This window comes from Numida meleagris, chromosome 2, assembly GCF_002078875.1.
Source record: "Numida meleagris isolate 19003 breed g44 Domestic line chromosome 2, NumMel1.0, whole genome shotgun sequence".
Lineage (NCBI taxonomy): Eukaryota > Metazoa > Chordata > Aves > Galliformes > Numididae > Numida > Numida meleagris.
In genome coordinates this window covers 83,111,169-83,135,536 of record NC_034410.1, presented here as the reverse complement: position 1 = coordinate 83,135,536, position 24,368 = coordinate 83,111,169, and the positions used below count along the sequence as shown (strand labels likewise).

Below are 24,368 nucleotides of genomic sequence, written 5' to 3'. Positions count from 1 at the left end.
TTTTTATTATTTCCCTTTTTTCCCCTTCTTTTCTTTTTTCTTTTTTTCTCCCTTTTTTTTTCTGTTTCCTTCTTCTCCTTTTGAAAAGATTTAAGATATGTTTCAGTAACAAACATAAATTTACACAGGATCTTATCATGCCAAAACATCTTTATGCACAAGCATCAGCAATGAGATCATCTCTGCTTTGAAAACAGTTTTTGTTAGCTATCGGGCTTTACAGAGAGAATAATGTTACCAGCGGAAGTGTTGGCGGTGATGTCATATTTGTAATTCTAGCATTATAAAAGTCCCATATGGAATGGAAGGCAGGAAAGGGAGAGCATGTGATGATTCTATACACAGGTTTATTTATACAAATAAAGGCTGAGGTAGCCAAAGGTACACAAACTACTCAGATTGGCAAGCTAGCTCCACACAGGAACCATTGGTGTCTGAGCACTGAAAACTATGGTTCCTAACAGGGCTTGATTGTCAGTGGTGCTCCAAAATCCTTGCTTCGTTTCTTGGCTCCCTCACATTAAAAATGGCAAAACATCTGTACGTGATCCTTCAACAACCAGTAAAAATCTCCTCCACCACCCTGAGGACCTCAGAGCCATTGGATGCCACCCTTACTACCTGGCCTTTGATCCTAGGCTAGGAAAGTCGGAAATACGGATTTGGCGGAAGTAATAAAATAAACCACAGTAGGGAATGCCTTGCTTTACTTGGACTAATCAGGAATGAGGGCTTGGGTTTGCATTGTCAAGACCAGGACAATAAATCATGATCCTCTTTATTCTGGCAAGAAATCAGCCAATCTAAGGATCCAAAGGATGGACCTGCGAGTCCAAAATGGCAGCAAAGTGCTTATTTCCCTTGGCATCCATTGTAGAAAAAAGCAATAGAAACGTTCGTAGCTGACTAGAGATAAGTAAGCCAAAACTGGCCAAATTTGAGAAGAGTGAAAGAATCACCTTAAAGATGCTTTTGTGACATGCTATGTGGCAATCTATCCCCAAAAATTCAGACCCTTGAGGCTCTTACTTTTCAGCAGAATAAAAACTTTGAGCTGGAACAATCTTTTCCCCTCTCTTACTCTTTTTTTTCCTTTCAGCAACTACAATAAAAATGTCTTCTATTAACACAGCACAAATTTTTCCCTAATTAATCCTGCAAAAAAAAAAAAAAAAAAAAAGCTTAAAATAGGACTGGAAATGATGGATAATGGTAAATAATACTGTACTGCTTTATCAAAATACATAGTTTGGCAAATGTGGAGAGAGGATAGGCAAGAGTTTTTGTAAAATGCCAGTGAGCTGTGGTTGAGCCATTAAGTCTGCAGTAAGGACAGGTATGACAATAAATACCCACAAACCTTTCCTGTGGTCTTGACTTTCGATGGAACAAAAAAAAAAAAAGCAGTATCTGTTTGGCATCATTTTTAAAGGATTTTCATGAAATGATCTGCATTTGTACTCAGTCACATGTAATTCTGTCCAGTGGAAAGAAACCGGTGTATAAATGTTTTGTATGACTTTCATCCTCTGAGGAAAAGATATGGGAGAACTGGGAAGTATTAACTGTGACTCTGCAATTGGTAACTATGCTAGAAAAGCAGAATTATAAATCAGAGTGATTTTAATGCCAATATTTCCCAACTCGTGTGTGCATGACCCTGCAAGGTTGATGTTGTCTTTGAATTCTTCTTTTCTATGTGTGTAATCCAAAGAATGATTATAGTCCAGAGTTTCAGAGCATGGTAAGTCAGAATAAGCAGGAAAGGTATGTAAGGTCAGATAGATCAGATACAACATGAGTTTTTAGAAAACTTAGAGTGAGACTTGGACTAAATTTTAAACTCCCACATTATTACCCTTAGTGTTACAAGGAAGCAAATCAGAGGCATGATGGGCACCTAATTTTGGTAACATGCAATCTCTATGTACCTTGAGTTACATGCCTGCAGACACTCATGTTTGCACTAATAGGGCTGTGAAGACACGGCTTAGGCTACAGCTGAACATGAGCAGAACCCAAATATAAGGCACACCAATCCTATTTCTGCACAGGGACACACTTTCAGGAAGTTCACCCCAAATGGATGGAGGTGCCTCGATGGAGCACTTGGGGCTACAATGAGAGTCTTGGCAGGTGTCTGCACACATAGTATTTCCCACCACTAGCATCAGCAACTCCCTGCTGAATTTGTTGACCAAGCATTATCAATTGAGTGTGCTGGCAGATTCTCAATGCCACATGAGCTGCAAAATGTCTCATGTGTCCTTTTTGAATCATAGAATAGAATAGAAACATTAAGGTTGGAAAAGACCTCTAAGATCATCTAGTTCCATCGTCCACCTACCACTAATATTGCCCACTAAACCATGTCCCTAAGTACCACACCTACCCTTTCCTTAAACACCTCCAGGGATGGTGACTCCACCACTTCCCTGGGCAGCCCGTTCCAATACCTCACCACTCGGTTCTGAGAAGAAAACAGCCCAAAAGCTGCATGCAGCAGTCTTGATTTTACTCCAGAGCTGGGCACCTGTAAATTCAATGGTGCAGCATCCAGCTTTTAAGTCCCTTGACAGAGACTGCTTATAGAGACAGACAGTTATGTCAGAAATATACAAGGTATGTTTGGATGGCTCATAGCAAGAAAACCACTCAAGCTGCTTTATGCCTTCGGCACCTGGAGTGCAACACCTCGTAATTACTGAAAGCTTACAGCTAAACTGTGAGAACTTCTTTCCCCCCTCCAAAGTAGGGCCTCATTAGTATTTTCACTATTCAGATTTTTATAATACCAGTCTGGAAATCAATTAGTGTAGACAAGCTGCTGCTTTCTGATCCCCAGACTCTAGACCTAGTTCTTTATGGCTTCTCCCCGTAGGTACACGATAACCCAGGACTGAATTATGCTGAATATGAAAATGCTGAGGCATTTGCACATTTCATTAACAATCCCTTAAAAGAAACATAGTTACTTTTTTTTTTTTTTTTTCATTTCTTGTGACCTTCAGAAAGGAGCTGCTCTATTACTCACTTCCCGAAACATACGGTTTCCTTGTCAGGGGATGGGGAGTGGGTGGGAAGTGGGAGCTGAGTTTTTCCATTTTTGACAGAATTAATGAACACTGAGGTATGATAACATGGCAAAAAGGAAGGCTACTTGTTCCATTTGTTTAAGGATGCCAAATAACATAGAAACACTCTTGCCATTACTCGGTCTATATGCCATCTGCTGGAAGAGGCTTTTGGTTTGCACAGCAATGACAGCAGCATTACCAGCATTGCAGCAAGAGCAGTTCATAGAATGCTAGAATAACCCAAGTTGGAAGAGACCCACAGGGATCATCAAGTCCAACTCCTGGTCACACACACAGGACCATCCCAAAACCAGACCTTAGCAGTTACCCAGTTAAAAACTCTGGGCACTAATGATTCTCAGAAAACTATCAGGTGTAGAGCTGTTTTGCTTTCGTTTTCCTCAAGAAAGTCTTTTCACATTAGATGTACATGTAGCAACAAATGAGGAGACTGATTTAACTCCTCTTAAATGGAATGATTTGATAGGAAATTCAGCAGCAGCAAGGTATTGGTGATCTGATGGCAGTGAGGCTAGGTCTGGCAAAAATTCCCATGTAAATCAGAATGGCAAAATATATCTTTTTTATTTTTTCCTGTAGGGGACGCATCAAGTCTCCTCACTGAGGGTTTCTGGTCTTCTGCTAAATGCAGAGCTGCATTTCTCAAGGAACTAGGAAAGGGATGTGTTAAGTTTAAGGACTTTTCTCCAGCTTGTTTATACTCATGTGAAACAGGAAACCAAAGAAGAGATGGGAATTATTCAGTACAGGAGATTAAGTAGAAAGTATTGCAGTTTATGATATTCTGAGTTTGCTTAAATAACATGCTTTTCAAAAGAGTGGAAATGGTGCTATTTTACCTGTTTTGGTCTTAAGCACAATGTCTATTCTAAGGTTCACATACTTGTCCCTCCCTTTAAAGCTGCTCTCATACTTCACACTCAAGCTGCCACAACTGGCCCGAAATTAAAATGGACAGCCAGATCAACAGCATTCCCCACCCACATCATGCAAATCTATCAACTAGAATGATGAGAAAAGTGCCCAATGCTCCCTAAAGGCTCAATCCCATATATTTCTCACTTCAATTAAAGCAGCTTTCTGCAGTGTTCCTTCTCAAATTCAAATGATACCAAATGTAAAATATGCTCCTGCCATACTTTAGGGAGTGGTAATTTTGCAAGAAACAAAATACCTTCTACAGAAAATTAGCATAGGGCTATATTGTTTCCCCTGTGCAGCTGAATTAAATATATCTGTTGTATTCATTTAAATAATAGCCATTTAAATATGCTTTTCATGATTAACTGTTAAATGTAAAACATTTGCAAATTTTAGATAAAGTAAAAATTATCTGACACTTCTTTCCTATGAATTGTAAGTTTTTTTTTGAATTATAAATATATAAGCTGAAGTAGGGAAATACTGTTGTAGGGAAATGCGAGAAAAATATATGAGTTATAATAATACCTCCCACTGTCTATATATAGATTACAGATAACGTGAAATCATGGAGTGGCCATGAGGCAGAGTAAAGAAAGAGCAAGCCAAAAAAAAATGGTTTGAGAAGTCTGCTTCTCAGTGACAGAAAGGCTCTAAAGATAATGTAAATACATATTCATCAAGATATTGATCAGATAATCAAAGTAGACATAAAAACTATCACTTAATTTTCTGTATGTGTACACACACAGCATTTTCCCAGCAACATATTTTAATCTACAATGTTTTGCTTACATGTAGCTGGCCAAGTTGATTGTGCTTTCACTGTCTCCCATTGTTTTACAGTCTCAAACATTTTCACTGCTTAGGACTACGTGAAACATTGTTGGTATATCCTCAGCGTCTGCATTTTCATATTCTCTTACCTTTGTTTAGCCAATATTTCATGATACATATTTCGTGAGTCAACATACAGCATGGCTTATCTTCATATATGCCTGTAAGCCAATGCCTGACAATCTCAGCTGAAATGAGGGAGGAGAATGACACCCACAAAGATCCAGCAAGCACACAAATTGCTTTGGCCAGACACATTGCTGCCTAAATGCTGGGCAACATTCCCTGCCTGTGTATACGCTCCTAGTCTGTGTTCTCTTACACTGGTATTTGCAGATCGTGTGAACTTACATTAAGTCACTTACTGGTTTGTGGAGTTTTTTTTTGAAACCTCATTGTTGGTTTATGTTTTAAGAAGACTGAGACTTCAAAATGTATTGTTAAACTTGGGAGAAAGACAGTTGCTAGAACCTCAGTACCTCTGGGACTGGACTGAACCGAAGCTTAACCCATGCATGCATATTGCAGATGCATCTATAAGGCAGAGGTGACCATAGTGTCCAGAGCTCTGTTTATAAAGACCTTGCTTCAGTTACAGTTGCACCAGAGTTTAACTATTAGGATGAAGTTTCCCATCATGGGTTTCTGCCTCAGGCTGAACTGAGTTCAAGCAAGTATAAGCCACAGCCTTTTCCAGGAAAAGAGTTAGGATAAAGAACTGCTATCTAAAAACAAACAAATCGCCTCTTCAGATGTATCTACTGAGGAGCTGTAGCGTGTCCATGATTCTTACAGCAAGGAGTCTTATCACTGATTTAAAGGAAATTCGCTGAAATTTGGCTGATGAGCTTCTGCAAGTCTGTAGGTATGTATGTATGTACAAATATGTATTAACTCAGGATAGGCTTGCTGGGCTTGACAACACAAATCTAGAAGTGTTTTCCCTGCACAGGTCATACAGTCTCTGGACATGGGTTGATAAAGGCCTCAGGCAGTCTTTTTTTCTACTTGGTTCTAATGAAAGCTCATTCCTTAGATACAGGATATTTACTTAAGCCACACTTAAAACATGTCATGAGAGAGGTTCCACCATTTGCCTAGCTAGATTGGTTTATGTCTAGAAGGCTTTGCTAGACATGTCATTGTAGTCTATTTCCCTGTGAATTAAGTTACTTGCACTTTATCCCAACCCCAGTGGTCATGGAGAACATGGTATTTGTGCCCTTCTCACGTGTTGTGTGTAACTGAAGATAGCTGTCTTCTTGCCTTGTGCCCATCCCTGGACTGTCCAAATCTGTAACTTCCCCCAGCTAGCCTTCTTTTCTAAATCACTCATTTATTTCTCCTAGGGTGTCCGAAACTTGTTACTAAGCGTCATTTTCTACCTCTCTAAAATGCTGCTCTGGGATTTACCTCCACCTAAGCCACACTCCAGCAGCGATCATTCAGAAGATAGATAGCAGGACTTTTTCCTTCTTTCTTCAACTGCTAACTCTAATGAAAGAAACGCAGCCTAAGCTGTCAAGTCAGGCTGCAGTTTCATCAACTCCAGTGGGTGGCACAACCCAGCTACACAGCTCAGATAGGTGGCCATCTCTTCCACCTCAGCTGTTCCTTCTACCACTGCAAGTGCAGGCACAGTCATGTGGTCAGCCTAATCGGAGAACTTATCTATATTAACTACAGGTAGTGATTTGGTATTAAATCTAATTTAGCACTCTAACAAGTAGATGACCTGGAGGAACATTCACATGCAAATGTGTTTTTCTTACTAGGTGACTAGGTGACGTCTCACATGGTGCTAGAGATCAGCTGCTGTCAGGACAAATTCAGCAGCACTCCTGCAGCAGCCTGTGTGCAGAACTTTGTGTTACCTCATTCCTTCTTCTCTTCCGTGCTCCTGATCTGTACAGGGATCTCTGCCTTTCCAGACAACCAAGAAATTTGGGAACGTGCTTTCCAAGAACAAAGCTTTATACCTGCAGGTTTAACTTCCTTCCATGGCATGCAAAGCGTCAGAGGGGTCCATTCCTCACTGATGAAGAAGAGGTTCTGGGCTGACACTGATGGGCTGATCTGGGTGGGCAGCGCCAGGGCTTCTTTGCAAACCCTGACATTCTCAAGCTGAATATTCTCACATCCCAGAGATGAGCTTTGAGCCTCAGAACTAGAATGAAGCCTGTTAACTTCAAGGGGGAACGGTGTTAAACTAAAAGAGGGGATATTTAAATTAGAAGTTAAGGGAAATATTTTACTCAGAGGCTGCAAGGCACTCACCAGAGAAGCTGCAGATGCCCAAGCCCTGTTGGCATTCAAGGCCAGGTTGGATGGGGCTTTGAGCAGCCTGATCCAGTGCGTGGCAACCCTGCTCACAGCAGGAGAATGGAAGCCTTCCAATCCAAGCCATTCTGTGGTATGCTTGTACACATTTTGTAGATGGAGAGAGATTAGATTATTAGACAGCTTCCTTGGTGAAGCCTTCTGAAAGACGGCTCTTTGGAGCAGGTGCCAACGAGCACGTTTGTAAGCCTAGCACAGAACTGCCCAGAGGAACCTGCACTGACTCTGAAAAGCCCCGGGAGCCAGCCATGATAGCAGCAGTGTGCATTGTGGGGAAATGAGTGATGCATTTTGGAAAACCGCATCTTCATTGTGCTTGTATCCTGGGAGGGGTAGTTTTGGAATTTGAAAGACTACACAGAGACATGCTTTTCTCTGTCACGCTGGGCACTGGAACAGACTCCCCAGGGCAGTGGTCAAAGCACCAGGTTTGCTGGAGTTCAAGAAGCATCTGGACAATGCTCTAAGATGTAGCATATGGATTTTTGGTGGTCCTGTGTGGAGCCATGAGTTGAACTCCATGATCCTCATGGGTCCCTTCCATCTTGGGATATTCTATGGTTCTAAGGCTCTTTGTCCCTGGTTTACTCTGGTGCTCTGTCTCCTGTCCACCTCCTCCCTGCTTCCACCCCTTTACTAACAGAGATATCAGAGGACAGGGGCCACAACAGATTGTGGAAATATCATGCATTTTTAGAAGCAATATCTGAACTGCACACATTTTTGAAGAGAGTTCTGGTGCATTGTAAGCTGGAGCTGATCTCACCCAAGAGTTGCATTAGCATGACTGTGCCACAGGGGCAGGCACAAGCATCTGGAAACTTCTTCAATCAGCTTTGCCACCAGAGGAAACACACCACGGGCCTGCCTGGCCATGGAGGTACCCTGCTGCAGTTAGTTAATTAGCTCTGCTGAAAGGCACAGCTAATTAGTGTGGTGCAGAGCGGCGCTGACACAGTTGGCTGCTGGCAAGGCTGGAGCCCACATCTCAGTGCTCTGCTGCAGCAGTGTGCCCACACCTGGCATCCTGGGCAGCCTGCTGGTGCTGTGGGCACGAGTTCACCTCATGGCTGACTGATGAGGCAAGACAAAGGGACACTGGTTCCCTCAGTTCCTCGCCCAGCGGGGCAGCCACCGTGAGCTCCCCGTGGGCAGCAGGCACTGAGACTCCTGCGTGCCCCAAACCTGAGGTACAGTTATGGGAGCGACTGCTGCCCCAGAGCTTGGGGTGGCTCGAAGCCCGTCCGGCGGTATCACACCTTGCCCGGCCGCGGGACACCACGACCTGCGCCACTCCCGGAAGGTGCGGAAAGAGCCGAAGCTCTCCGAGCGCAGCCGAAGAAGGTCGGAGCCCGGCCGGAGCTCTCGCTGCTCCTCGCTAGGGGGCGGCACCGGGCGGGCGGGCGTCCTCTCTCCCCACCGCCCTCCCCGCCGCGCCCCGCCCCACCCCGCCCAGCCCAAGGCGCAGGAGCCGGCGGCAGCGGTCCCGGCGGTGCCGCGTTCCGCACCTGCTCGCTTCGGTGCTCGTCGCGGCGGCGGCCGCAACGGCCTTCCGCGCCCCCGGGGGCGGCGGGGTGGCTGCGAGGCAGGTACCGGGCCGGACGGGAGCCGGGCGCGGGGAAAGTTGACGCTGCCGGGGCGCCTCCGGGCGGCGGGGTCTGCCGTGCCCGGCGCTCCGGGCTCCGCGGGGCGGGTGCTGTTCGCGCTGGAGAGCGGCGGCTGTTCCGGGCGGCGGGGCTGAGCGCGGTGCCGGCTGTCAGCGGGCGGCCCGGGGCGCGGCGGGGCTCCGCCCGCTGCCCTTCGTCCTCTCGGCCCTGCGCCGCGGAGGGGCAGCGGGGCAGGCTGGGTTTCCGCAGGCTCGGCTGCCCCTGTCCCACCTTCTCCCACGGAGTGCCTGCGCCTGCCGTGCTGGGGCTGGGGCACCGCTCTACGAGTTCTTCCTGCTCCCATACCTGCGTAATAAGAATCGGAACAACTTAGTGCTTTGGTAATGCTGAATGCTGCTGCCCCAAACGGTCCTTTCGGTAGAAAGGTGTATGGAGGAGGTGTTAATGTTGCATGCTGTTGCATTGAAAAGTTATTGATAAGAAGTGACTGGCAGTGCGGAGTAGCTGCACTTAGTTGCTTTGGGATAGAGGTGCACTTTCACTTTAAAAATGCATAGGTATCTGAAACCAGTCTGCAGGGGAAAACACATTGCCCTTACTGTCTGGACGGCTCTGGTCCTAAGGGAAGCTGTTACTGAAAGGGAACGTGGAGAGAAAAGGTACTAATGAAGTACCAATAATGAATTTTCTGATGTCGGGATGCTATTGCACTGTCTTGTGGCAGAATTATCTTGGTGTGCAGGTGACGGATAGGTCTGATGCTGATAAGGCTTTGGGGTTACTGGTGGATGGCAAGCTGGATATCAGCCAGCAGTGTGCCCTTGCAGCCCAGAAAACCAACTGTATCCTGGGAAGCGTGGCCAACAGGGTGAGGGAGGTGATCCTGCCCCTCTGCTCTGCACTGGTGAGGCCTCACCTGGAGTACTGCATCCACATGTAGAGTCCTCAGTACAGGAGAGATGTGGACCTGTTGGAGCGTGTCCAGAGGAGGGCCACAAAAATGACCCAAAGGATGGAACACCTCTCCTACAAGGACAGGCTGAGAGAGCTGGGCCTGTTCAGCCTGGAGAAGAGGAGGCTCTGGGGAGACCTGAGACCTCTCAGTATCTAAAGGGTGGCTGTAAGAAAGAAGGGGACAGACTTTTTAGCAGGGTCTGTTGTGATAGGACAAGGGCAAATGGTTTCAAACTAAAAGAAGGGAGATTTAGATTGGACATGAGAAAGAAGATTTTTACCGTCCGGGTGTCAAGGCATTGAAATGTTGCCTAGAGAGGTGGTGGATTTCCCTTTCCTGGAGACACTCGAGGTCAGGCTACACGGGGCTCTGAGCTCTCTGATGTGCTGTAGGTGTCCCTGTTCGTTGCAGGGGAGCTGGACCAGATGGCTCTTAAGGGTCCTTTCCAACTCAAATGATCCTGTGATTCTACTTTGTTTCATAGTTCATAAGAAAAATGTGATATTCCAAATATTTCAAAGCACATTGAACAAAACAGGCAATCAAAACTACTTGCTTCTTCAAATGAGGTGAATTTTGTATCATAAAGTACTGTAATAATCACTGGCAACAATTTCCTGGAAAACCTCAGCGCTTGTCATCTTTCTCAGTGATATAAAAAAACACTTATTTGGTGCCTATTATCACCTTTTTTTGCACATCTGAAGACTGGGGCTTGTGGTTTCAGAGCAGAAATTTTGGGTACTATCACAATATGTTGTACTTCAAAAGAATTCCTGTTTGCCCTCAGCCTCCAGAATACTTCTGGTGCAAATTAAGACAGTCATACAACTACAATTAAGCAAATGTTGTAATGTAATGGCATATCCAGGAAGCTGCATAACTGCTTCTTAAATTATCAGTCTGTTTTCTTGGTGGGTTGACAATGATGCTTAATGCAGAAAACGATAACGGAAAAGCTGATGTGGTGGTGGTGACATCGCCTTCATGCCTATGCTTGTAGCTTGTCACATGATAAATGTTTTCATATCCTCCAGTGATCTGAAGTAGCATCCAAATTTTGAAGATCTTGGGTGTTTTTCTTTAATAATCTATATTGTAGTAGAGACAGTTGTCTATGCAAATATATTTGTAATCTGTGACCTACTTTCTGTATTGATGGATAGATAGCTGTTCACTGACACTACACGAGTAAGTACTTACTCTAGAAGTGTTGTATGCAGAAACCACCAATGTTAAATTCTGTAGGGTGGACTGAATGCAGATACAGTGCACAGCTGTTCTGTGTGTACTGAAATGCTGGCACCCACTTATGGGACTATTTACTCATTACAAATTGAGCATTTAAAAGGAAATGGAGCTTTAATGGATCAGGAGGGTCATTGTTACCAACCTTGCTATTTGGCATGTCCATTGTAAGTTTTATAGGAACCTTGTGGCATGTTTTCCTTTATGAAAGAATTTCATACATTTTACAGCCATATAGATGAGAACTATGACCATAAGCAAAAGCTTATGGTAACAGAATCGTAGAATGTCCTGAGTTGGAAAGAAGCCATAAAGATCATTGAGTCCAACTCCTGGCTCCACAGAGGACCACCCAAAATCAGTCTGTATAACATCTACTGACAAGTTTGCATTGAAGTGGAAAGGCAAGAGAATGGCATTTTTCAGTTATTTGCATGGAACTACAGCCTGGAGTCTACCAGGGTGTGTGGAAGTGTTAGTGTCAGCCAGAAACACTGCCTGCGGTTCTGTTTTGGAGTTGGATGCTTTTCATTAGCTGTGGTGTTTCTTGTTATCAAGGCCCAGAAAAGCCAAAGGTGTGTACAGTCTTACCTCATGACAAGTGTGAATTAATGAGAGGTGGGTTAATGTTTTCTGTTGGAGTGTTTGCTGAGGGGAAGGAGCAGGCGCAGAGGCATAGGAGTGGAGTAACAGATGTGCTGCAAGTTCCATCCTGACTTATCTTGAGATAATTTAATCTTTCCGTACTCTAAGATACCATTGGCTTCATATCAGTGTGTACTGAACATTACAGGGAGTTCTAATTTCTATTATTAGCATTGTAATATTAAACTTAGTCATGTGTCCTGTGTAGGGCTTTGTATTCCATTTATTTCTTCCTTTCATATCCTTGCACGTAAAATACTTCTTGAAATGATAAGATCTGATAGTATATGAAAAATTCTTTATTATTATATTAATTCTTGCTTTATGAGGCTTTTTGGTCTTAATTTTCTTCCTGTTGGCAATCTACATTAAAAAAAAAAAAAAAAAAACCCTTGAAAAATCTTTTCCAAAAGGAAAATACAGATGTTTCTTCACATAACTCAGTGGCTTGAGCTGTGCTGAAGTCCGACCACGCATATCTTCTAGTTTCTGGTGTAGATTTCTGAGTATTGTGAATAAGTAATGGAAACAAAGGATTCCCATCTGCTGAACAAAGATGACTGAAGAGAAAGTTCCAAACCTTATGAGCGCTGGTGAGGCCACAGCTGGAGTGTTGTATTCAGTTTTGGAGCCCTCAGTGGAAGAAGGATGTAGATGCGCTGGAGAGGGTCGAACATAGGGTCATCAAGATGGTGAAGGGGCTGGAATATCTCTCCTATGAGAGAGCTGGGACTTCTTAGCCTAGAATAAAGGAGGCTCAGAGGGAGCCTCATCATTCTATAAATACTTGAAGAGAGGATGTAATGAAAGTGGAGGCAGACTATTCTTAGTGTTCACAGTGCCAAGACAAGAGGCAGTGGGCACAAACGGCAGTGAAGAAGGTTCCCTCTGAACACCAGACAGCACTTCTGTGCTGTGTAGCTGATGAAGCACTGGTGCAGGCTGCCCAGAGATTGTGGGGTCTTTCTTGGAGATCTTCAGAAACTGCCTGGATGTTGGCCTGGGCACCCTGCTCTGGGTGTTCCTGCTGGAGCACAGATGGGACCAGATGGACCCAGAGGGCCCTGCCAGCCTCAGTGATGCAGTAGGCATTCAGTGCACTGCTCTACTTTCCTTCATCTTGTGAGTCTCACTTGCACTTGGCTTAGACATTTAAGAAGCCTGAGCAAAATCTGGATTCTGGGCATACACTAAGAATACAAATTCTCACTAAGACATGGGAGGTATTTTTAAAACTTTCAAGAAAAGAAGTTGGGAGAGATGCAGATATGTACCCGTGTTTTCACCGTGCTGACAATTCTTCAGGCTTTGGCTAAGGGATGTCCCACGTCTGCAGTTCTAGGACATTCTGTTCTCAGGTGGTGTTGCTATCTTCTCTTCATGCTTCGTGTCCGATAACAACACTCCTTTTATCTAATACAGTCCTGTAAAAGAGTCTTCACCATTGGTTTAACAGGAGAGCATAGAGCTGAATGAGGAGTGTGGTGTACCTCTGCAGGCTGTAGACCCCTTAATCTAAAGCCAACATGCTACCCTGATTGCCTCTGAAATGAAGATGACTAGGATTGGACTAATCTGATGATCTCTGTGACTAGTTTTCCCATGTAAAAATTCTGAAAATCTCTTTTCAGTAGGAAGATCAAAGAAATTTAGACAGGTACTGGAGTTTTACAGACAAAATGGAAATCACAGGAAACAACAAAGCTCGTACGTGGCCCAGGTATCCATTAATCTCCCATGCTGGCCATAACTTTATCATTTCCCTCTCTTGACAAGTTTTGGTTTCGTACAAGCACTTACAGCAATGTATGTTAGAGAGAGGAAAAGAATATCCCAGGCTGTGAAGTTTGACTAAAAGGCAAGCTGAGGAAATTATTTCAGAACCTGGAATTTAGAGGAACTCTTCAAGCTAAAAGGGTATAACCAGTGTTCTAGCAGAAGGAATTCAGGGCTTCTTGAAAGGTGCTGCTTTGCCAAAAGAGAAACAGGTACCATTCCTTACGTCACAGAGCAGAAACGCAGCAAAGCAGTATGTTGTATGCCCGCTTGCACTGATCAATTAAATGTATTTTGGGAGATGATGTAGTTACCATTGACACAACCATTTGCTTTTATCGTTTTTATCAACAGCCAGCTTTTGTCTTCCTAACTCAACTTGGTGAGCTGTATGTTATAAAGCTGGTTAGACCATCAGTTTTAATCAATGCTATGTAGTATTTGGGTAGTAATTTAACAGTTACAAGGACATTGTTAGTTCATACCTGTACATGTGTTATCAAAGTAGGCAGTAAAGTTGTACCAAAGCCTTGAGGGATTTTTCATCCTTCAAAGTGAAAACAAAATCAGTGTACTGTTTTCTGCAAGGTAAAAGCAACTAGATGTACAGAAAGTGATTCAAGCTCTCCTTTGCTCTTCTGTTTTAATGCAGTATAAAACTAATTATGTACTTTTCCTCTGGGTTCGCATTAACTTTGAAAGAAGATAAAATGCTTTATTTCTGAATTGAGGTGAGCAAATATGTCTTTCATCATTATTTTTGATTTTTCTGAAGGAGAAGTGGTAAAATTGGTGTAAAATCATAAAATGATTCAACCTTTGTCATTGGAAAAAATGTAGTTCCTATGGCTTGGTAGCAGCTTTAAGTTTAGTGATTCTGAAAGATGTCAGTAGTATTAACCAGGACTCAATACCTCCACAGGGTTTAACATATCAAAGAAATCAGGCCGTGTGCACCAAGTAAAGCTTGTTTATTTTTTTTTTTTTGTATCAAAAAGCTTCTTTTCAAGTCTCTTTATTTCTTATGTGCACTATCAACCAGGACTGAATAAGGCTTTTGTAAAATAGCTGTGGAAAAAGAGCAGTTATGAGAAACTGAAATCAATGTTAAAGTGTTTCAGTATTAAGGGAAATGATGTTCTGGGTGCACTTTAATACTTTAAAGTGTTTCTGATTTGACATCTTGTTCGCTGATTTCCTGCTGCCCTCTTCTTCCACCCCCAGACAAATTCTGGGCTGCTGTGTGTAGTGTTATGGAAAGCAAGCAGCTTGTAACACCCATCTGTGATGAGTAACCAGGGCTATTTCCCTAGCAAGTTACGTGAGGCAGTTACACTCTGTGGAGTGACGCATTTTATGAATCAAAGTTGGGAGTGTGAGCTGTGAGTTGTATCCGCGTGGGTTTTTTTTCTGTACCACTTATGTTGTTTTGCCTGCAGTTGTGAATATGGATCCCGTTGTTCAATATTGGGCATCTCCCAGCACTTAACCCTGATTATGCAGAGACCTGATCTCTGGGGTTTGATTTTTTTCTTTTTTTTTCTTTGAAGCTTAATATTTTTATTAAGTAGGTATCCAAGTATTGGATGGATGTGTGATCAGTTTTTATTTCAAGATCTGTGTTAGTAAAAAGTGTTTTCCCCAGTTGTTTTATTTTATATTTTTGCGTGTAGTAGATAGAAGTTCTTGAACCATAATGATACAAGTAGAGCCACAGCTTTTGTTTGTAGACAAGCTTGGATATGTACCTGTAGGTAAGCACTCGGCAAGGATCTTTTGGTTGCTGTGGTTGCATCAGTGCAGTAGTGGTTTGTCTGGAAGAGAATGTTTTCTCGAATGTGTTGCTGATGTTCTAAATAGCACACTCAAAATCTCCAGTCTGCAGATAAAGCGGGCTGTACTTTAGAATGTGTGAGCTGATCTTCAGCTTGACCAAAGTACAGCTTGCCTTATTGCCATGTTATTATTTCAGAATGTGTTAGTCCAGCTTTGCGTTAGAGAAGAAAGGCATCTTTGCAGCAACCTCATGAGCACAAGTCATGGCTTTTGTATTCTCATGTATAGGATGGGACCGTTTCTAGTTTTTGCACATACTTCTAGCAATGATTGCAGCAAAGCTTTATTAAAGCACCTCTGTTAAAATTTTTTACTAATGTTTCGGTCTGGAGTGTGGATTAACTCAATAGGGTATAGTTCAAACATCTGTTGCATCTCTGGTTTCATGTTTGTGGGTCTAGAGCTTCAGTGGATCTTGTTAATTATCAGAAGACCCTTAGACTCCAGTGGGATTGAGTTCTTAAGTTCTGATTATTTGCTCTTTCACCTGAGTGTCTTTAGACTACTGTTGTTTGCTTAAGGTTATAAGACACCTTTGTTTATTCACAGCACAGTTTCAAGTCTGGATTCTCTCAAGTCCTTCATTGGTTGATGCAACCTTTAGAACCATACTCCTGTGAATTTGAGTGATGCGTTAAGCTCAGCTGGCATTTCAGTCACTGTTTTGCACAGTGATCCCCTTAACTATGGATTTCTCAGATGCCTCTAAAAACAGTGTCACAGACTCTTCTTGGTGGAAACTTACTGATGAACTCCAGTCTAACTCAAAATAGTCTTGTATGTTGTTCGGGATGTATTTGAAAAGAGATCATGTCTATGTGGAGTACTTTTATAGATTCATCCCAGTTTATTACGGAACACAAAATTTTCTTCCCTTCAAAATGTTTCTGTAAATATAATCTGTTTTGTATGACATCTTAAAAAATTACTAAGAATTCACTGATATGTGAGTTTCAGTCTAGTTAAGTTTTTAACCTGTCACTTTTTCTACAGTAGTATACCACCACAGCTTAGGCTGATCATGGAGGTAGGCATATTCTTCTTAACCTTAGTATTTTTATCTCACGTATTGGATGTATGTAGTCAGTTTCTATTTCTACATCTGTATGAATAATATTTACTACAGTTTTTAATTATGGGAGCACCTGTATGGTGGAGGAAGAAAATCAGTACTTCATGTCTTAGTCCAGAAATGAGAAGTGGTTTGAAGTATCACTGAGGAATTCTAGATGTGTAAGTGCTGAGTAAGTGTGATGCTGTACTTTATGTATGTTAAATTAACAGAAGCTTTTAATAGGACTGTACACAAGGGTGTTTTTTAAATTTGCAGCCATGGTGGAGTGTGTTTTTTTTTTTTAAACAAACTTTAGCAACTGATTCTTCTTGCTTTTAGATTTGTTTGTCTTTGGCAACACAGTTAGTTGTTCTTTGAAGCAGTTGCCAGAAAATTTCATAAGCTGAGAGAGAGTCTGTGGGACTGTGCCAGTCAGGGTGTACTACTGGTGTGGCAGGAGACCAAAAATCCACGACAGATTTCAGAACTTGGCAGTGATACTTTCACAGCTGTCGTAATGAACAGAACACTGTAATTAAAGTCAGTGGATTTTAAGTTTATTCTCCAACTTTGTTTGTGTGTTATTCACGTTTTGAAAATGCACATGTGGGGAAAAAAAATCTATCTGAAGGAAGCTGGTGGTGGTTTGACATTTGGAACTGATAGGGCTCTAGGATTGTGTGGAACAGGGTTTATTTTTATTGTTTTAGCAAGTAGGAAGTGATACAGTATTTAACAATGGAAAAGTTTGTGTATTCTTCTATCTTATTTTTTTTTTTCCTTGACAGATATGGCTTTCCTAATTTTCAGATAAATATTTACATTTTTTCATTCTGTCCTGCTGCTTGGTACCCTTGAACAAATGCATGCCTAGCTGGCTGAGTGCATGACTGTGCTGCTTCTGCTTGGCAAAGAAGCACTGAGCCAGCTACCTGCATGCTGCCTGCAGCCAGTGCCCTGTATCTGCAAGCTAGTGTCTCACTGGTATGAAGAAGGGCTATCATACCTCAGTGGTGGCTGAGCGTGTAGGGTTGCAGCATCATGTTTCTTTAAATGTGAAAAAAACACCGATCTTCAAACGTATTGGCAGCAGGCTACTTCTGTTAACAGCATGTGCTTTTACTGAACGCTATTCAACAACTGCTCCCCAGCTATTTACAAATATGCATTTCTGTGTAAGGATAGCTGTGTGTTGTGAGATTATGCTCTTCATACGAGCATCACCTGCTGCGTCAAGCATACAACACTGAAAATTATTTTTTCCCCCCATTTCCTTAAAGATCTAATTCCTTATCAGTATGTTACATAATGGGAAAGTGAACATCTGTACTTAATTTCTAATTCTCTAAGATTGGAGACTTGTTTTTCTTTTTGAGCCAGGTGTTAGACTGAATATTCTAAAAAGTTTCTGTGTCTTTCTAAGGATTTTTGTTCTGTTACTTGAGTGCAGTGAGTGTAGGGCATAACTGCAGTGTTCCAGTTTCCCACGGTGCCCTGACCACTAAAACAATTTCTGCTTCTTCCATTAGGGTGACTTTATTTACTTCATTTTCTTTTATTAATTTTAAAACTATTGCATATTGATTTGATGTGAGTATTACACTTTGTAATGTGAAAGTTAAAGTAACTACTTATCAGTATGAACTGAATACGTTTACAAAGTTGTTTAAAACCTGGGAAATTGGTAAACTCTGTTTATTAGGGTGCATATCTGGTTTTACAGTAAAGGTGTCACTGGCTGCCTGTTTAGAAATCAAGTAGTTTGAAACACTTGACTTCGGAGCAAGCTAAGATTTTGTGATAATCAAATAGCATGATTCTATAGGATATGAAAGTAGATATATTCAGAATAGAACTAGTAATAAAGGCAAGTTGTACCTAGAAGAAGTTGATGCTAATTATGTAGACTTCTTGATTCTGAATTCAATAAATGATGCAAGTATTTCTTAAGAAAATCTTGTTAGAGCAAAATGTTTGAGCAGTTGAATGACCTTTCTGTATAAGAAATCGAGCTCACTCAATGTGTTATTTCTCTTAGGTGATGAATGAGGAATCTGACTCCTCCTTAAAAGGAGTTCTGATGGATAAAATCCATCAACATCTGTTTAGATTAATTAATGAGCTGAGGGCTTAACAAGTAAGGCTTTAGGATCTATATCATGAGTATTCTGAAGAACAAGAGATTTTGTTACTGCTATCAGTTACAACTCTGTTACTTGTTAACTAGTGTGTTTAACTTAGTATAGAGTCCTGTTTTATTCTACGGTCAGTCTGTCTGTGTGTATGGTTGTCTTTTTTTTTTCCTAATTACCCAGGAAATAAATGTTGCCCAGTATAAAAAGGCATATTTAAGTTTCTCTTTTGGGTGTCTGAAGAAAGCAGCTGAAGAGAAATATAAGCGGTGTTGAGCTGGTGTGAAAAAGAGAAGTTGGCGTGTTTCTTGGAGGCTACCAAGTGCAACAACTTATTTATCAAAGACCAAACTAGCTTTTCTTGTCCCCTGTCTTTCCCTGTGACTTCAAGCATTTGTAAACTGAAAACACTGACTTGAATGCCAAGCCTGGTTTCATCCCCTTTTTTAATGTAGGTTAAATAATTTTTAAGCTCAAGTTAGCATGCTTATCCTAAAGATTTTCTGTACACCAGTAGATTGTTGGCCAACAAGCGTTACAGGGGCCCTGAAGAATGTGTTTCCATGTCACCTCTACTGACTTGGCTGTCACAGTCCTAGGTCAGCCATAGACCTGTTGATGTTCCTGAACTACAAGACCTAGAACCGTGTAGGGGTCTTACTTGGTTATATATGGCTCGTGTCGTTCAGGGAAGCACATTAGCTTCTGGCAGCAAGGAGAAAAACAATCTTCACGACAGTTTGCTGTATGTTCTAAGGCAAGGTTGAAGTCCTATCTCAGGAAATACAAAAGCTGGTTTTACTGCATTGCTCAAATAGTAGCTTCAAGGGGACTGGCAAACATGCCTCTCACCGGTAAGTGAGGTCAGCCGGTGTGATGGGCCAGCTTCACTGGTCTTTTCCCTTTCATTCTTTGTGGTCTCTTTGCACAGTGGATATCCAATGAGTATGAAATATGCAAATTTCACTTGCTTTGGTACTTCTGTTTTTTTTCATGTGCTGTCGGGTGATCCCAAACAACAATGGATCAAATGAATGTTCAACTCCTGAATCTGTTTTGTTGTCTGAAGGACGTGCTAGTGGTTCATCTGTACTCTGTTAATCTCTGGGTCTGCTGGTTATTAAGCTATGAGCTATCTGAAGGACTGATGTACAGAAGAGGCTGTCAGGTTAGTGCCTGCCCTAGGGGAAGGCCTGAAGCATGGGATTCAGCAGATTCATACTCTGTTGTGCCCACTGGGTGATGAGAGAGCGGGTTCTTGACTTGGGTTCCAGCTCTGCCTCTGTTGTGTCCCTCTGCATCCTCTAAATGAAAGCTGGGCAAGAAAAGAGAGGGGCCTGGCAGTACTGAAACAATAGTGAGACTTGAAGGCTTGGGGAGGGTGGTGGAACCTGAAGAAAGGAAGCCGTCTGATTTGCAGACACAGCAGCCTAGGATTGTAAAACAAAGACTTGGAGGAAAGATAGAGTTTCTTTTTGCATTGTGCAGAGACCAGTGTGTTTTCATTGTGATTCCCAACCATTTTCAGATGCATTTCTGTTCAGAAACTTACCACTTTTGTTCTTTTGATTGTATTAGCACTGTTAGTGACAATGGGTTGCTGTTCTCTTTCAAGGTGGTATTTTTTGGTTTTGCTTCTAGAAGTGAAGAGCTGTTAGTTTTGTCCCTGCTGTCAGAAATGAAAAACATGTCTTACTGATTATAGCATCTGTAGTATAGCGTTTAAATATTCTGTTAACTTCTGGAACTTGCAGAAGGCTGGGGCAGCCCCAGGTATTTATACGAACTGGGGGAAGAACTCCTTGAGAGCAGCCCTGCAGAGAAGGACTTCAGAGTCCTGGTGGATGAGAAGCTGGACATGAGCCAGCAGTGTGCGCTGGGAGCCTGGAAGGCCAACTATGTTCTGGGCTATGTTAAGAGGAGTGGCCAGCAGGGAGAGGGAGGTGGTGGTCCCCTCTACTTGGCTGTTGTGAGGCCCCATCTGGAGTACTGCATCCGGGCGTGGGGCCCCCAGTACAAGAAAGATGCAGAGCTCTTGGAACGAGTTCAGAGGAGGGCCACCAAGATGATCAGAGGGCTGGAGCACCTCTCCTATGAAGAAAGGTTGAGGGAACTGGGCTTGTTTAACTTGGAGAGGAGAAGGCTCTGGGGAGACCTCATTGTGGCCTTCCAGTACTTGAAGGGAGCATATAAACAGGAGGGGGAACGATTGTTCACAAGGGTGGATAGTGATAGGACAAGGGGGAATGGTTTTAAACTGAGACAGGGGAGATTTAGGTTATATATTAGGAGGAAGTTTTTCACTCAGAGGGTGGTGACGCACTGGAACAGGTTGCCCAGGGAGGTTGTGGATGCCCCGTCCCTGGAGGCATTCAAGGCCAGGCTGGATGTGGCTCTGGGCAGCCTGGTCTAGTGGTTTGTGACCCTGCACTCAGCAGGGGTGTTGAAACTCGATGATCTTTGAGGTCCTTTTCAACCCAGGCCATTCTTTGATTCATTCTGTGATTGCACATTTGCTTAATATACATATGAAAGAAGACATTTCTAAGATGCATGACTGTCACAAAGTGATGGGATGGCAGTGAAGGATAAATTATGCAACTGATGTTTAAATACAACAGAGCCATTGACTGCAGCACTTGGATCCCAGTAGCTGGACTGTTACGTGGTGTGGTGTGCTGTCTGACACTGGTGAGGAGTTACTCTTTTAGCAGGCTGCAGGAAAGTCATATGCCTCATCTGTTCTGGAGTTGTCCGCTGCACAAAGTGAAGCAAGTCCAGTCCCTGGGAGTGATGAGAGCGGTATGCAAGTGACAGGGTATCCCAGGCACACCTGTGTGCCTTGGCAGTTTGGGGTACAGTGTCAGAGGCAGCCACCAAAGTGGTAGCTTAATATATTGCAAATTACTCAGTAATGTCTAAACAATTTGCATAGTTACATATTTCATTTAACTACCATTGACAATATAAGTATTCTGTAGACATTGGCTCCTAATACCTATCTGTGCCTGCTGCATTGCTGATGTTAAAATGCGACAGTTGTCCAGTCTGGGATAATTCTTGAGATACAGAGTTTTCAGTCCTCACTTAGCCTATGTTATTCAATAATATGATACACCAGAGTGGTGTGCTGAAATTTGAGGGCAAAACATTTACTGTACTAAACAACGTGTTTACTGCTCTTGGTATTTGGAGCTTTTTTTTTTTAATTAGATGCCTGAATAGAAGAAAAAAAAAAAATTTGCCTTGACCTAGTAAACCCTGGAATAGATTGCTGAGAGAAGTGATGGAGTCTCGCTTGTTGTGGAAATATTCAAGATTTCACTTGATGGGACCTTGGAAGACCTAATTTAAAGCCTTGCTTTTGAGAACAGTTGGACCAGATGATCTCTAGAGATCCCTTCCAAATGAGACTTTTCTGTGATTCTGTAATCTAGGTCATGTATAACCATATTTTTCATAAAATACTGGTTGTAGCTTAACACTGTGAAAATAGCATCAATCTTATTAAAATAATACATTTTTGTTTCTGCTGAAAAGAAACACGGAAAATAAATACACCAGTACAAAACTTTACCACTACACAATGATACTTCTAAGGCTGATAGCATTATTTCTCTAATATAGAAATATTTGTATATATTAATATATTACAGTACTGAGACAAGTAATACTGATACTTGGTTATTTTTATTTATATGAGAGCAGAATCTGAAAAGAGGAAAGATCTCTCAAGCAGAAAGTAATCCTGAAAGGATTTTGTTTGCTAAAGCAGTATTTAAAAATGGTAAAGTAGCACCAAAGCCTTTATTTTTCCCTTTGTTATCAGTTACGTGTCAGTGGTGGATGCCTGAATGAGGAGGATTTTATGGTAAAGTGCATATGTAAATATATATTTGTTGCAGAACAAACCGAGCATGTTAAGACAAACTTATGAATGGTGGTGAGGTATATACATATTTTTAAGGCACTTTGGCTGTTTCATGTTATGTTTCATGTTTGTTTTTTCAACTTAGCATTTTCAAAATGCCCAACATTCATGGTTAGCCTTCCTGGATCAAGTCTTCTTGGTTTTGCCCCAGCAGTTCCTTGGAGAAGACATTCAACATTCGAAGTACACATTTGTTATTCCTTGTAACAGTACTCTGGCTAGGCTTTCAAGTTTGCCAAAGTAATTTTGCTCACAAAATAGCTCAGGAAGTACTCCCAAGATTTGTGTCAGCATGATGATGTCTTTGTGTATAAGAAACGAAATATAGTATAGTACACCAGAAAACCTGAAAATTTAGACCTGACTGTAAGAATGGAACTTCAGTGTCTCTTATGGGAGATAAGTCCTGTAAGCAGCTTCATGGGAAAATAAATGATCAATAACTTTGTGTAGTTCTGTCACTTATGGCACGTGAAATTAAATGTAGGGATTGTTTTGCTTGGTTATGATTTGTGTTGAGCTTGGATAGCAACTTTTGACGGGTTGTTTCAAATGCTCAACTTTGCAACCAACAACTAGTGTGTGAATGTGGGTATACTTTATATGCCTCATTTATAATGACTCCTTACTTAACTGTTTTTGCTTTTGGCCTCTCTTTTTTTTTTTCTTTTAATGACAAACCATGGCAGTTGTTCCAGCTTGTAAAAGAGCATTTCAGTAGGGAAGAAACAGTTATAAGTTTAGCATTCTTCTGAAGTAAAAGCCTTTTTTTCCCCCTTATCTCTTTAATTGTTGCTTTTGTTGTTTTTTTTTTCTTGTTTCAGATTTTTTTTCTTTTGCATCTGGTACCTAACCACTTTAGGACCTGTTATTTAATTTTGGAGGAAGGTGTTTCCATTGTGTGTGCTCATGAGAAGCTGGTATAGATATTTTCTACTCTTTCGTGACTTGTTAGCACAATAGCAGCCATCGCAGACTGCCTTCAAGCAGATAGCACTGCTTCAGGCAGTGGCATGCTGTCACCTTTCTGTATTGATAGTTAGATTTATAATTAACTACTGCTTGCACAACTGCAAATAGAATAATTTAGGTGACAACTTCCTGAGATGAAGAAGAAAGAGAGTAAGGATCCTCAAACAAGCTAAACCTCAAATAAAGAACTTGCCTGTTTGAAATGCCTGCTCTTGCCATTTAGTCTATTTTTATGGCAGGGAATGCACAGGATTCGCTTCAGGCTTCTTGTCAGCAATAAGAAAGCAAACTTCCTGAAGCAGAGCAAGTCTCAGTGTTGAGCAGCCATGGGGCAGGGAGAGGCAATGCTGCTTTCTGAGACATGTGCAGAAGGGAGGGCCAGAGTCCGGAGCTTGGGAGGTGGCTCACTTATGCATTTGGTTCTAAAGCTGATTTCTGGGCTAGCAGGCAGCACAAGGAAGTTGGTGATATTGGAAGCAGAGGGTGCTTGCAGATGTTTGCATTGCCATAAAGTTATCAGGGGAAAGTGACCAGCTGGGAGTGACCTTTTTCAGAACTTCACAATGAGTGTTTTGCCAAGAATAACAGGCAGTTCCTTTGTTTTTATTTATTTTTTTATTGCTCTCAAGTAATTGTCACCCTCAGGTAAGGTCTTAGCTGGCCTTAATATAACAATTAATTTTTATCTTTTTTCCTGTAGTTTCCTTTAGTGTGACTTTGTCTTAATCCAAAAGATATATAATTTATTTGGTTGTAAATGTTCTTAATCTTTTCTTCATGGCGTTTGTTACAAGAGCTGTATTTTGATACCGAATTCCTTGGATTTGGTAACAGTGAAGCTGAAGAAGAGGGATCTGTATTAAATTTAATGGCTTGTGGCTGGCCTCATGAGTTTACTTCATAAAGGTGCTACAGCATTCTTGGAACTTGAGCTGTTTTGAAATCCTGATCTTTTCTTTCCAAATGTTCGAGTATAGCTATTAAATTAATAACATTTCTCTTATGGAGCAAGTTAC

At 42.0% G+C, this 24,368-nt stretch overlaps 1 protein-coding gene across 4 annotated transcripts in view; it reads left to right on the top strand.

The window, feature by feature from the left end:
* The window catches only part of PTPN3 (protein tyrosine phosphatase, non-receptor type 3), a 161,217-nt gene that overhangs the window by 29,686 nt on the left and 107,163 nt on the right, over window positions 1–24,368 (top strand). Inside the window, exon 1 of one of the 4 annotated variants that reach the window (XM_021386950.1) lies at window positions 8,649–8,781. The exons of 2 other annotated variants lie outside the window; for them this stretch is intronic. The gene's annotated coding sequence lies outside the window, so the exon portion shown is untranslated. Of the gene's footprint in view, window positions 1–8,648; window positions 8,786–24,368 lie in introns of those variants that run through there. One more of the 4 variants, XM_021386951.1, reaches the window with a different exon arrangement.